The sequence below is a fragment of the Arachis ipaensis genome, chromosome B7 (genome assembly GCF_059453495.1).
Source record: "Arachis ipaensis isolate K30076 ecotype BB chromosome B7, ASM5945349v1, whole genome shotgun sequence".
Classification (NCBI taxonomy): domain Eukaryota; kingdom Viridiplantae; phylum Streptophyta; class Magnoliopsida; order Fabales; family Fabaceae; genus Arachis; species Arachis ipaensis.
The window spans coordinates 126,885,720-126,899,481 of record NC_142442.1 but is presented as its reverse complement, the minus strand read 5'-3'; the positions used below and the strand labels follow the sequence as shown (position 1 = coordinate 126,899,481).

Sequence of the window (13,762 nt, the reverse complement as noted above, 5' to 3'; positions counted from 1 at the left end):
TGTCCAGCCTGACCTCTTCGTACTAATTTGACCATAACTTGAGCTACAGAGGTCCAAATGAGGCGGTTCCAGTGGCGTTGGAAAGCTAACATCTGGGGCTTCGAAATGATATATAATTTTTCATAGTTGCCTTGAAGATAGGAGACGTACACGTGTGCATCTGTGAAAATTTAGCGTATCAGAATTCGCTCCCAGCGATTTCTGGGCTGTTTTTGACCCAGTTCTCGGCCCAGAAAACACAGATTAGAGGCTGCAAAGTGGAGGAATAAGGAGAGACTTCTCATTATTCATAATTTTAGGTTTTAGATGTAGATTCTAGAGAGGGAGGCTCTCTCCTCTCTCTAGGTTTTAGGATTTAGGATTTCTTCTTTCAATTTCTTCTCAAATCCAAGTTCAATGTTACTTTAATTTAGTTTTCTTATACTTTTATTTATTCTATTACTTTAGTTTATCTTCTTCTCTTGTTAATTTATTAATACAAAGAGTATTTTTCTATTTAATTTCTTTATTTGCTTGATTATCTCAACTCAATTCCAATTATTATGTCTTCTTTCTACCCCTTGTATGTGTATGTGAAATTGGCATCCATGTCAATAGAGTAGACTCCCAACTTGACCTGGGAGTTGATTAAAAGGAGACCCTTGAGTTGGAATACTCAAGAGTTAATTTTAATTGGAAGTTGTTGGCTAACTCTCTAGTCTCTAACTCTATTCCTTCCTTAGGAGAGGATTAGGACTTGGGATTCAGAGTTGATTAGTTAGTTACTTGACTTTCCTTTATTCAATAAAGGATAACTAAGTAGAACAACAACCTCTTACTGTTACACTTGGGAAAATCCAACAAGGATAGAAATTTCAATTAATCTTCTCCCAGTCAAGGCTTTTTATTTCAATTATATAAATTCTCTCATTAATTTTTATTGCTTTAATTTACAATTATTTATTTTTCGGTTCTCCAACTCCTAAAAATTTCTCAGAAAATCTCATAACCAATTATATAAATTTGCAGAAAGGTGTGCTATTTTATTAATCAGATGTTTTCTAAAATGGGTTGAGTTGATAAACAGGAAATTAAATTAGAGAATTTATGTAATTTAAATAAAAACCTTGACTGGGAGTAGATTAGTTGGAAGCCCTATTCTTGTTGGAGTACTCTCAAGATTAATTGATAATTGAAGGTTGTTCTGCTTAGTTATCCTTTACTATGTAGAGGAAAGTCAAGCAAGTTGGAAAGCTATTTCTAGTCACAAGTCCTAATCCTCTCCCTTGGGAAGGACTAGTGTCAATGACTAGAGGGCGATCCAACAATAAACCTAATTACAATTTTTCTTTTAAGTAATCCAACTCAAGATTTCCTTTCAATCATCTCCCAATCAAGTTAGGGAACCACTCGCTCATTATGAATGTAAATTTCTCAAAATAAGGAAAAGAAATACTGAAAGACATAATAAATAATAATCAAAAGGATCAATTAAAAATAAAAATAGTTCTTGTATAAGTAAATTCTAGAAATAATCCAAGAGTAACTCTAAGTAAATAAAGAACATGAAAGAGTAAGTGACAAGTAAGGAAACAAACTAGAATGACGAAGTCTTAACGGAGGTAATAACTCTTCTCAATGTTCCAATCCAAAAAGCAAAAAAAATCAAATCCTAAGAACTATGAGTATCTAGAGAGAAAACCTAGAGGAGAGGTAAAATCAGATCTAAAACTAAAACTATGTCGAATGAATGTTGTCTCTAGTCTCTGCATGTTCCCTGGCTCTAATCTGCTTTTCTAAGCCGAAAACTGGGTCAAAACAGGGCCCAAAATCGCCCCCAGCGAATTCTGCAGATTCTACAAATCGCGCATGTCACGCGATCGCGTCATCCAAGCGTTCGCGTCATCCAGCGTTTTGCCTTGCCACGCGTGCGCGTCGTCCACGCCTTCGCGTCACTGGTGCAGTTTCCAATCCGCGCGGTCGCATGGGCCATGCGTCCGCGTCACTGCAATTTCCTCTATATCGCACGACCGCGTGAGCCATGCGCCCGCGTCACTTCTCGCTGGTCATCTCCTTAATTTCTTGTGTTCCTTTCATTTTTTGCAAGCTTCCTTTCCAATCTCCAAGTCATTCATGCCCTATAAAGCCTGAAACACTTAACACACAAATCACGGCATCGAATGGAATAAAGAAGAATTAAAATACAAAATTAAAAGTCTCTAGGAAGTAAGTTTTCAACCATAAAGTATTTTTAGGAAGAAATTACAAATGCATGCTTATTTAATGAATAAGTGGGTAAAGATTTGATAAAACCACACAATTAAACACAATATAAACCATAAAATAGTGGTTTATCAACCTCCCCACACTTAGATATTAGCATGTCCTCATGCTTAGTTGAAGGAGATAAAATAAATGAGTAGGAACATATAAAACTCATGCAATGCAATGCAACCTATATATGTGAATGCAACTATATGATTTTTTTCACTTGGTTAAAAGTGAATAAGCTCTTCAAGACAATCACAAATCAAATTCCACTAATTCAATTCTTATATAGTAAGAACAGATAAAAATGCAAGAAGGTAGCTCATGAAAGCAGGGAACATAGAACTTAAGCATTGAACCCTCACTGATGATGTATGTATGCTCTAATCTCTCTAGTGTATAGGGTAATCACTCTATCCTTCTCTAATCATGCTTTCTAATTTTTGTTTTTCACCTAACCAATCAACAACATTTAATATACTAATGCAAATATCATGAGGTCTTTTCAAGGTTGTAATGGGGCCAAGGTATGGGTAAGGGTACATATATGGCTAAGTAAGCTTATAAATTGAATCTTTAATCAGCCCAAGCTTTCACCTAACACATATATATTCTTTATAACTTAAAATTCATACCCAAAATTCATACCTAGCTACCCAAAATTTCTCTCTCACATTCATTACTCATGTATCAACTTTTATTTTAATTTTATCATACATGCATTGATCTTTGAATTCTTAACTTAACATTGGGATAATTTTGTCCCCTTATTTAATTATTGAATATTTTTGGATTTTTGGATTTTTTTTTGAACATAAATATAAAAATAAACATAGCTTATCAATGCACATAGATTTTTTATTCTTATAGTTTCACATGAGTAGGTACCCAAATTTCCATTATATCATTATGACACATTCCCTTATTATCTTTTGTTCTCATAATTTTCCCATACTTAATTAACACATAATTATATCTTAAGCTAACCAAAGATTCAACTGGGATATATAATTGTTTTTCCGCTTAAGGCTAGTAATGTGGTAAAATAAAGAACAAATAGGATTTAAAGGCTCAAAGTGGCTAACAAAGGTAATTGCAAGGGTAGGCTTAATTTGGATAAGTGAGATACACAAATAATGGCATTAATCATATGCAAGCATATAAATATATTAAACATTGGACATATAGGATGAAACAAAATATAAATTACAATCACAGAGAAGTAAACACACAAGAATAAAATAATTATGGTTAAATAATGTAACCATGTATAAAGGCTCAAATCTCACAGGTTGTGTGTTCTTTAGCTCAAAAACCATGTTCCAAATACAACTTCAAGCAGATTTAACATAAAAGTTTTAATTAAGATTAGTGAAATTTTGTTCTAAAAATAGGGTCTTAGAAGAAACTTATTGTCTTTTCAATCAAGTAGAACATGCATGCAACTAATCTATTACTATGCAATTTATCCTATTCTACAAAAGAAAAACTAACTAAATATCCTATTTTATTGGTGTTAGGGAAGAGAAATTACCTCTGGAAGTCAGGTACTGACCGACCTCCCCACACTTAAGGCTTTGCACCGTCCTCGGTGCCATCTGTCAGGAACAAAGGTGGGCTGGTAGCAGTATCTCCACAGTCGGGGCCGTCATGGCTCCCAGTGCTGGTAAAGGAAGTGGAGTCCGGGGTGTCTGAGTCTCTGTATTTTCCCTTAAGTAGCTCCTTGAGGTATGTGAATCGGCGCTTGTTACGGCGCTCTCTTAGCTTTGCTTTATGTTCCTGCCGATCCAACCTTTCAAGTATCTGATGGAGTAGTTGAGTGGTTGTAGGTGCTTGTGGTGTTGAAGGAGGAATTTCTTCAGCCGGTTCAGTAGGCTGGCTTGTAGTGGCTGTTGGAGGTCTGATGTATTTCCCGTTAGGGACATACTGATCAACCCGTGGAAGCATGGGTTTGGTGTCCCCAGCTCTGTAGGAGACTCCGACTGCTGAGACAAGATCTGAGACCAAGGCGGAAAAAGGTAAGTTGCCCACAATTTGTACGTGTCCCATAGCACTCCGGATGTGTGTTGGTAGGTTCAGAGGCTGGTCTGTAAGGATGCACCATAGTAGAACGGCCATGTCTGCAATGAAGGAGGACTCGTGGGTGCTTGAAAAGACGTAATGGGACATAATCTGTGCCCATACTTGAGCCTCCAAGGTAAGTGCGGAAGCCGATATTCCCTTAGGATGGGAACGATGGTATTCGTAGATCCATCCGCTGCCAGGTAGTGCGATAACTCTGAGAACAGCGTGTAAGGTCCCACATCGGTTGGAGAGGGGAACAAAACATGCCTTATAAGGGTGTGGATACCTCTCCCTAGCATGACGCATTTTGACGAGTGAGTGTGGGGGGCTTTAGCTATCATCCCTATCGTCAAAGGCAAAACCGTGAGGCCTTGTGTGCCAAAGCGGACAATATCGTGCTAGCGGGTGGTCTGGGCTGTTACAGATGGTATCAGAGCTGGAGCCCGGATCGATGTGCCAGCGGATGTGCCAGCGAGGGCGTTGGGCTCCCTTAGGGGGTGGATTGTAAGGTCCCACATCGGTTGGAGAGGGGAACAAAACATGCCTTATAAGGGTGTGGATACCTCTCCCTAGCATGACGCGTTTTGACGAGTGAGTGTGGGGGGCTTTGGCTATCATCCCTATCGTCAAAGGCAAAACTGTGAGGCCTTGTGTGCCAAAGCGGACAATATCGTGCTAGCGGGTGGTCTGGGCTGTTACACAGCGTCCCAGTCAAATTGGTACATCTGGCGCTTGAGTGCGGCTTGTTGAAATGCGTCCAGTCCTTTTGGAGTAGGGGGAAGATCTAAAGCTCGTCGAATGGCCTCTTTAGTGATGGGGATTTTCTTCTGACGGACATAGACAGACTGCAGGGTCGGCAGGTGGAAGTTGGAATAGAACTCGACAACCCAGGAAAGATTGACCTGCCGTGGCTGTCTCTATAGGAAGCCCCATTGTCTTTGCGCAATTTGTGGCTCAACAAATGCAGTAATATGGTTTGGGAGGATAAGAAGATATTCGTTGTTGTAGCTCCTTTCTGCTAGGATGGGGAACATCTGCTCACAGTAGCGATTGGTAAATCGCGCAGTGTCCTTTGCTAGGAAAGCTTTTTCTTTATCATCAACCTTTATAATCCTCTTAATTCTTTTTGTTGAGGGTTTAACTGCAGTTGAAGAAGGCTCTACCACTAATGCTCGTTTTGTTCCTCTCCTTGCTGTTGATTTGGGAGCAGCTTTCTCCTTGCCTTTCTTGGTGGCCATCCTGAAAGGGGAAAAAGAGAAAGTATGTCAAAATGTCAAGGGATAGAGCAAGGAAGAAAACGGGAAAGGTGGTAATCAATGCACATTAATAAAATGAATGATGTTAACACATGGTCATGACAACATGTGGAAAATCAACAATGGAAATATAACGAGTGCATATGGGGACAATTAAATGCAAGGTGTTTATTGGCATGCAGGCAAAGGCATGAGTAGCATAGATCAAGTAGTCAATGTCCAAGTTAGATTACCAAGTCTTTCATACTAACAATCTGTTTGTAATGACAATTATATTAAATTAATATGATATGTAAAAGGGTTTTGTGAAAAGGAAGCATTTAGAGTAGGAAAATAAAAGGATTCAAAAATAGTGCACAATGCCATATGGGGTTTTTAACAAACACATAGCACGCATGGTAGGTAAGCTATTCAAAATAAGAAATTAAACATGCAAGCAACCCTTTAAAAAATTGATATATAATTGCCAAACAATGTTGCAACAATCCACAAGCAAACATAAGGAATAAAAACGACCCTTACTAAATATCTAACACCAATTAAAAGAGAAAAAGAAAGAAAAAGAAAACATGAATAATGAAAATAAAAAGAAAAAGAAAAGAAGAAGAAAACATAAATTAAGAAGAATAGAAAAGTAAGGAGGGGGGAAGAAAAGAAAAACCTTGTTAATGGTGATGAGAGACAGAAAGTCGAAAGTGAGAGAGAAGGAGGAAGAAAGGGTAGGAAAATAATGAGGGGGGGAAAGAAAAAGTAGGATTTGGGGAAGAGAAAGATAAGATATTTGGCAAATTAGGATAAGCTGTGCGGCGCAAGCGACGTGGACGCATGGGGGACGCATTCGCGCGACTTGCGCTTAAATTAATCGACGCGGTCGCGTCGGTCACGCAGACGCGTGACGTGTTTTGTGCTACTGGCGCGAGGGCAGCCTCGGGCTCGCACAACTCTCTGTTCAAAACTTACTATTGCCAAAATTCAGGGTGACGCAGTCGCGTGGTTGACGCGATCGCGTGAGTGGCCATCATTTAGATATGACGCGGACGCGTGACCCATGCGTCCGCGTGGTAAGAATTGTGCGTTCAGCACCAGTCCAGCACCACTGTAGCACAACTTTCGGTCGTGCACCCTTTCTTACGTCGATTTTCAGGTCACGCGGCCGCATGAGTGACGCGGACGCGTGGGAGGCATTTTTTCCATGTGACGCGGATGCGTCGAAGACGCGGTCGTGTGGGGCGATTCGTACCAAAGGCACGCCTCCATCCACGCTCTCGCGTGACTTTCTGTTCGATTTCTTATTCTCACTGAGCCACCTGCGATGCGGACGCGTCGGCGACGCTGTCACGTTGCGGCTCTCCCTCCTTTTTTTTAAATAAAAATATGCAAATGCAGATGCAAACTAAATGTGCTAATAATGAGAAGAATTATTGAAAAAGAAAACTAAGAATAAAGAAAGGAACGATCATACCATGGTGGGTTGTCTCCCACCTAGCACTTTGCTTTAACGTCCTTAAGTTGGACGCTCCATTAGCTCAGTCTTTTGCTGTGAGTGGATCCTCCAAGTGGAAGATATCTAACTCCTTGTTTTTCATCACCTTCTCACCATGATATAGCTTCAAACGATGCCCATTAACTTTGATGAGTTCAGAGTTTGAAGGGTGACTTAGGTGAAAAACTTCGTACGGCTCAGCCTTCTCTACTCTATATGGACCTTCCCATCTTGATCTCAACTTGCCTGGCATGAGCCTCAGTCTGGATTTGTAAAGGAGGACTAAGTCCCCAGGTTGGAACTCTTTCCTTTTGATGTGCTGATCATGTACAGCCTTCATCTTTTCCTTGTACAGCCTTGAGTTCTCATAAGCTTCCAGGCGAAGGCTTTCCAATTCTTGCAGTTGCAATTTCCTTTCAGCTCCGGCTTTCTCCCATGTTTCACTCCTTTACTGTCCAAAAGGCTTTGTGCTCTACTTCAACTGGGAGATGACAGGCTTTTTCATAAACTAAGCGAAAGAGACTCATCCCAATGGGTGTCTTGTATGCTGTTCTGTATGCCCAAAGTGCATCTTGCAGTCTGGTGCTCCAGTCTCTTCTATGAGGTTTGACTATCTTCTGTAATATGTGCTTTATCTCTCTGTTAGACACCTCGGCTTGCCCATTAGTCTGAGGATGGTAGGCTGTTGCTACTTTATGAATTATCCCATGCTTCTTCAGTAATCCTGTTAGTCTCCTGTTACAAAAATGGGTGCCTTGATCGCTCACGATTGCTCGTGGTGATCCAAAGCGACAAATAATGTGGTTTCTCACAAAGGAAACAACAGTGTTAGCATCATCAGTGCGGGTAGGAATTGCTTTCACCCATTTGGAAACATAATCTACAGCTAACAATATATAAAAATAACCATTAGAATTTGGAAATGGACCCTTGAAGTCAATGCCCCGAATATAAAAAATTTCACAGAAAAGCATAACTTGTTGAGGCATTTCATCCTTCTTGGATATATTACCAAATTTTTGGCATGGGAAACAAGATTTACAAAATTCAACAGCATCTCTAAAAAGAGTAGGCCACCAGAATCCACAGTCTAAGATTTTTCTAGCTGTTCTTTGAGGGCCAAAATGTCCTCCACTCTCAGATGAGTGACAGGCCTCTAAGATGGACTGGAATTCTGATTGAGGTACACACCTTCTAATTACCTGGTGAGCACCACATCTCCATAAATATGGGTCATCCCATATATAATATTTAGACTCGCTTTTCAGCTTGTCTCTTTGATGCTTAGTAAAGTTTGGAGGAAAAGTACGGCTAACTAGATAATTAGCTACAGGTGCATACCAAGGGACTACCTCAGATATTGCTTGCAGGTTATCAAATGGGAAATTGTCAGCTATAGGAATGGAGTCATCTTTAATGTGTTCAAGGCGACTCAAGTGGTTTGCCACTAAATTCTGGTTACCACTCCTATCCCTTATTTCTAAATCAAATTCTTGTAGTAGCAGTATCCAACGTATGAGCCTTGGTTTGGATTCCTTTTTAGCTAATAAATACTTTAGAGATGCGTGGTCTGAATACACTACTACTTTAGTACCAAGTAAATAGGCTCAGAATTTATCCAGAGCAAAAACAATAGCAAGAAGATCTTTCTCAGTAGTAGTGTAATTAGACTGAGCGGCGTCTAAAGTCTTAGACGCATAGGCAATGACAAAAGGATCCTTACCTTCACGCTGAGCCAGCACTGCTCCTACTGCATGGTTGGAAGCATCGCACATGATCTCAAATGGCTGGCTCCAGTCAGGTCCTCTCACAATTAGAGCTTGAGTCAGGGCAGTCTTCAGCTTATCAAACGCTTGTTTGCAACCCTCACTGAACTCGAACTCAATATCTTTCTGCAATAATCTGGATAAGGGAAGTTCTACCTTACTGAAGTCCTTAATGAATCCCCGGTAAAAACCTGCATGGCCAAGGAACGAACGGACTTCCTTCACAGAGGAGGGGTAAGGTAAACTAGAAATAACATCCACCTTTGCTGGATCTACAGAAATGCCAGTATTAGATACAACATGTCCTAGTACAATCCCTTGTTTAACCATAAAGTGATATTTTTCAAAATTTAATACAAGATTTGTACTGACACATCTATCTAATACTCTAGATAAACCATCTAAGCAAAGGCTAAAGGAATCACCATAAACGCTGAAATCATCCATAAAAACCTCCATACAGTCCTCAATAAGATCAGAGAAAAGACTCATCATGTACCTTTGGAAAGTAGCTGATACATTGCACAAGCCAAAGGGCATTCTCTTATAAGCATAAGTCCCAAAAGGACAGGTGAAAGTAGTCTTTTCCTGATCTTCAGGAGCTATATGAATTTGGAAATAACCTGTGTAACCATCTAAAAAGCAATAATGCGATTTACCTGACAGGTGATCCAGCATTTGATCAATGAATGGAAGAGGATAGTGATCTTTACGAGTGGCCTGGTTCAGGCGCCTGTAATCAATGCAGACCCTCCAGGCGTTCTGTACTCTGGTTGCTATGAGCTCTCCATGCTCATTCTTCACTGTAGTGACTCCAGACTTCTTGGGTACCACTTGTACTGGGCTTACCCATTCACTGTCTGAGATGGGATAGATGATATCTGCCTCTAGTAGTCTGGTCACTTCCTTTTTGACAACCTCCAAGATAGTGGGATTCAGTCTTCTCTGAGGTTGACAAATAGGCCTAGCTCCCTCTTCTAAAAGTATTTTGTTCTCAAAAACTTGAGGGTTGATGCCTACTATGTCTGCCAAACTCCACCCAATTGCCTTCTTATGCCTCCTCAGCACACTAAGTAACTGCTCTTCTTGTTGAGAAGTGAGTTCCCGTACAATGATAACTGGAAACTTCTGCTTGTCCTCAAGGTAAGCATATTTGAGGTGTGGGGGGAGGGGTTTTAATTCTAACTTCTGCTCATTGCCAGGCTCTGGATTGTCTGGAGTTGGTGACAATGGTAAAGTACTTTCATTGTCCTCAGAAAGTGTCCCCACACTCGGACCTTGTCCTATGTACTTCTCTTCTAACTCCTCCTGGTGAATTTCAGCTACGGTTTCATCTATGATGTCACACTGGAGGATAGAATGATCTTCTGGAGGGTGCTTCATAATTCCATTCAGATTGAAGCTTACTACTCGGCCGTCTATTTCAAAAGAGTATGTTCCTGAAAAAGCATCCAATTTGAACTTCGAGGTCTTCAGGAAAGGTCTTCCGAGTAGGATTGATGATGGCTTCTCTGAGTCATTTTGGGGCATCTCCAGGATATAAAAATCAATGGGAAAGGTAAGCCCCTTAATGCCCACTAATACATCTTCAGCAACTCCAGCCACTGTAATAATGCTTTTATCTGCTAACACAAAACGAGATGCCGACCTTTTTAAGGGAGGGAGCCTCAAAATATCATATATAGACAAAGGCATTATACTCACACATGCTCCTAAATCACACATGTAGTCAGAAAATACCACACCACCAATAGTACAATTAACCATACATGGACCTGGATCACTACACATTTCAGGTATACCTCCCATTAAAGCAGATATAGAACTACCTAAAGGAATAGTTTCTAATTCATTAATTTTGTCTTTATATATACATAAATCTTTTAGAAACTTTGCATATTTAGGTACCTGTTGAATAACATCAAAAAGGGGAACAGTTACCTCAACCTTTTTGAAAATTTCTACCATTTTGGGATCAGGTTCCAACTGCTTCCTGGGCTTTCTTGCAAGTTATGGAAAGGGAATAGGAATGGCGTTTTCTACAGTGTCTGCGCCCTTCGGTGCTTCTTCCTATGATTGATCTTCTTCTTCTTCAGCCATGTCCTGTATGTCCTCTTCCTCCTCAACATCTTCTATTTCCACTACCTCTTCAGCTGAGGCGTGTTCTGGTGGGCTTGGCTCCTCCTAATTCCTCTCTTGCAATGTGGTTCTGGACCTTAGGGTGATGGCATTAATGCCACCCTTTAGATTGGGTAATGGTTGAGAGGGGATTCCACTGGAGCTCAAAGGCTGGTTATTGGAGTTATTCATTGATCCAATCTGTGAGACAAGAGCTTGCAAGGTAGAGTTTAGACCATTTAGAGTAGAAGTAAGGTTATTTTCCATGGCCTATTGTCTCCGATCAATAGATTGTAGTAACTCATCATTAGAATATGAAGAAAGACAAGTGATCTGAGAGGTCTGCTGTTGGTTATGCTGTGATCCTTGGAATTGCCTCAGGTGAGGTACTCTGTAAGGCTGGTTCTAGTTCTGTTGCCTGTTGTTGTTATTATTCCACCTCTGATTTCCCTGATTGTCTCTGCCTCCTCTGTTATTGTTGTCCCTCCAATTCTGGTTAGAATTATCTCTCAAATTCTGGTTAGAATTGTCCGGCCATCCATGGCTGTAACTGCCACCTTGATTGTACCCTTGGTTGGGGCGGTCATAGAAGTTATAAGTGGCTGCCACAGTGTTATCTTCTTGCTGGAGCTGCAGACATTCATCAGTATAATGGCTATAATCAACACAGATTCCGCACACTCTCTGTGGGACTAACTGTTGGCTTTACTGTGGTGGAGAAGGTTGAGCTTGCTGAGCTTGTTGTTGATTCAATTGCATCTGCTTCAGTAAGTTGGTCATTTCACAGATACTCTGAGTTAGAGCAGCAGTCTCTCTGCTAGAGGATACTTCTACAACAGCTTTTGAACGGCCTTGTTTTTGCCTGTGATTCCGAGTAGATTCAGCTAAGTCGCTGATCAATTGCCATGCCTCATCAGTGGTCTTGTACTTTTTCATAGACCCATTGCTAGCACTTTCCAATGTGGTCTTATCTTGTCAATCATATGGTAGGGACATGCTTCCAGAAGGTTGTTGAAGCACTCCTAATATTCATAGAGAGTCTCGGATTCATCCTGAATAATCATGGAAATGTCTTTCCGTAGTTTGTCAGTAACTTCAGCTGGAAAGAATTTTTCCAAAAATTCTCTTCTGAGCGTATCCCAGTCAGAAACAGTTGCTGCAGGTTGAGTGTAGTACCACTCTCTCGCATTTCCCTCAAGAGAGAAAGGGAAGGCTTTTAACAAAATTGAAGTTTCATCTGCACCATCACACCTGACAGTAGAACAGGCTGCTTGGAAATCTCTCAGGTGCTTGATAGGCTCTTGAGCAGGTAAGCCATGAAACTTAGGCATCAAATTGAGTAGTTCAGTCTTTATTTCAAAGTCTGTAGCCACTACTGGGTGATGCGCTTGAAACGGTTGCATTGTAAAATCAGGGGCTCCAGCCTCCTGGATAGTAATTCTCCTAAGTGCTGCCATGTCACCTACACGTAAATCAACCGAATCAGCAAAAAGGGAGCTTGTTTCTTCCTCAAGTGACGTTTCAGATTCGCCCTCAGAGAGGATAACCGATGCCGAGCTTGCCTTATTCGTGAGATAGTTTTTTCAATCTCAGGATCAAATACTGGCAAGCTTGGATCAGGAAGTGAACGCGTCATTTAACGAAAGAAACATGTAGCTCATAGTAGCAAAAATAAAATAAAATGCAAAAAAATAAATTCCAATCAATAACTTAGCACTCTATTGCAACTCCCCAGCAACGGCGCCAAAAATTGACGTGGCAGAAATTGGTGAGTTAAGAAATTATTATAAGAGATACGTTGCAAGTACGGTTCTTAACCAACCAAAAATCTGTTTATCAATTTAGAAGGGTTGTCACAAAATTAAAATTAAAATTAAAATACTGGGAGTATGAATCTCAGGTCGTCTCCCAACGAGTTGCAGAAAGGTGTGCTATTTTATTAATCAGATGTTTTCTAAAATGGGTTGAGTTGATAAACAGGAAATTAAATTAGAAAATTTATGTAATTTAAATAAAAACCTTGACTGGGAGTAGATTAGTTGGAAGCCCTATTCTTGTTGGAGTATGGTGCACAAATTGTGAATCACATTTTTCAAAACTCGTACCACTAACCAGCAAGTGCACTGGGTCGTCTAAGTAATACCTTACGTGAGTAAGGGTCAAATCCCACGGAGATTGTTGGCTTGAAGCAATCTATGGTTATCTTGTAACTCTTAGTCAGGATATCAATTATATTTATCAGTTTGAATTGCGAAAAATAAGAGAGCATGAAATAGATACTTGTTATGCAGTAATGGAGAATATGTTGGAGTTTTGGAGATGCTTTGTCTTCTGAATCTCTGCTTTCTCCTTGTCTTCTTCTTCACGCACGCAAGGTTCCTCCTATGGCAAGCTGTGTGTTGGTGGATCACCGTTGTCAATGGCTACCATCCGTCCTCTCAGTGAAAAAGGTATAGGTGCGCTGTCACCGCACGGCTAATCATCTGTCGGTTCCCACTCATGCTGGAATAGGATCCATTGATCCTTTTGCGTCTGTCACTACGCCCAGCCCTTGTGAGTTTGAAGCTCGTCACAGTCATTTAATCCCTGAATCCTACTCAGAATACCACAGACAAGGTTTAGACTTTCTGGATTCTCAAGAATGCTGCCAATGGATTCTAGCTTATGCCACGAAGATTCTGATTAAGGAATCCAAGAGATATTCATTCAATCGAAGGTAGAACGGAGGTGGTTGTCAAGCACGCGTTCATAGGTTGAGGATGATGATGAGTGTCACGGATCATCACATCCATCATATTGAAGTGCGAATAAACATCTTAGATAGAAAC

At 40.5% G+C, this 13,762-nt stretch overlaps 1 pseudogene; it reads right to left on the bottom strand.

The window, feature by feature from the left end:
- Positions 1–6,088: 6,088 nt before the first annotated feature.
- Positions 6,089–10,916, bottom strand: LOC148554059 (uncharacterized; annotated as a pseudogene).
- Positions 10,917–13,762: the final 2,846 nt, after the last annotated feature.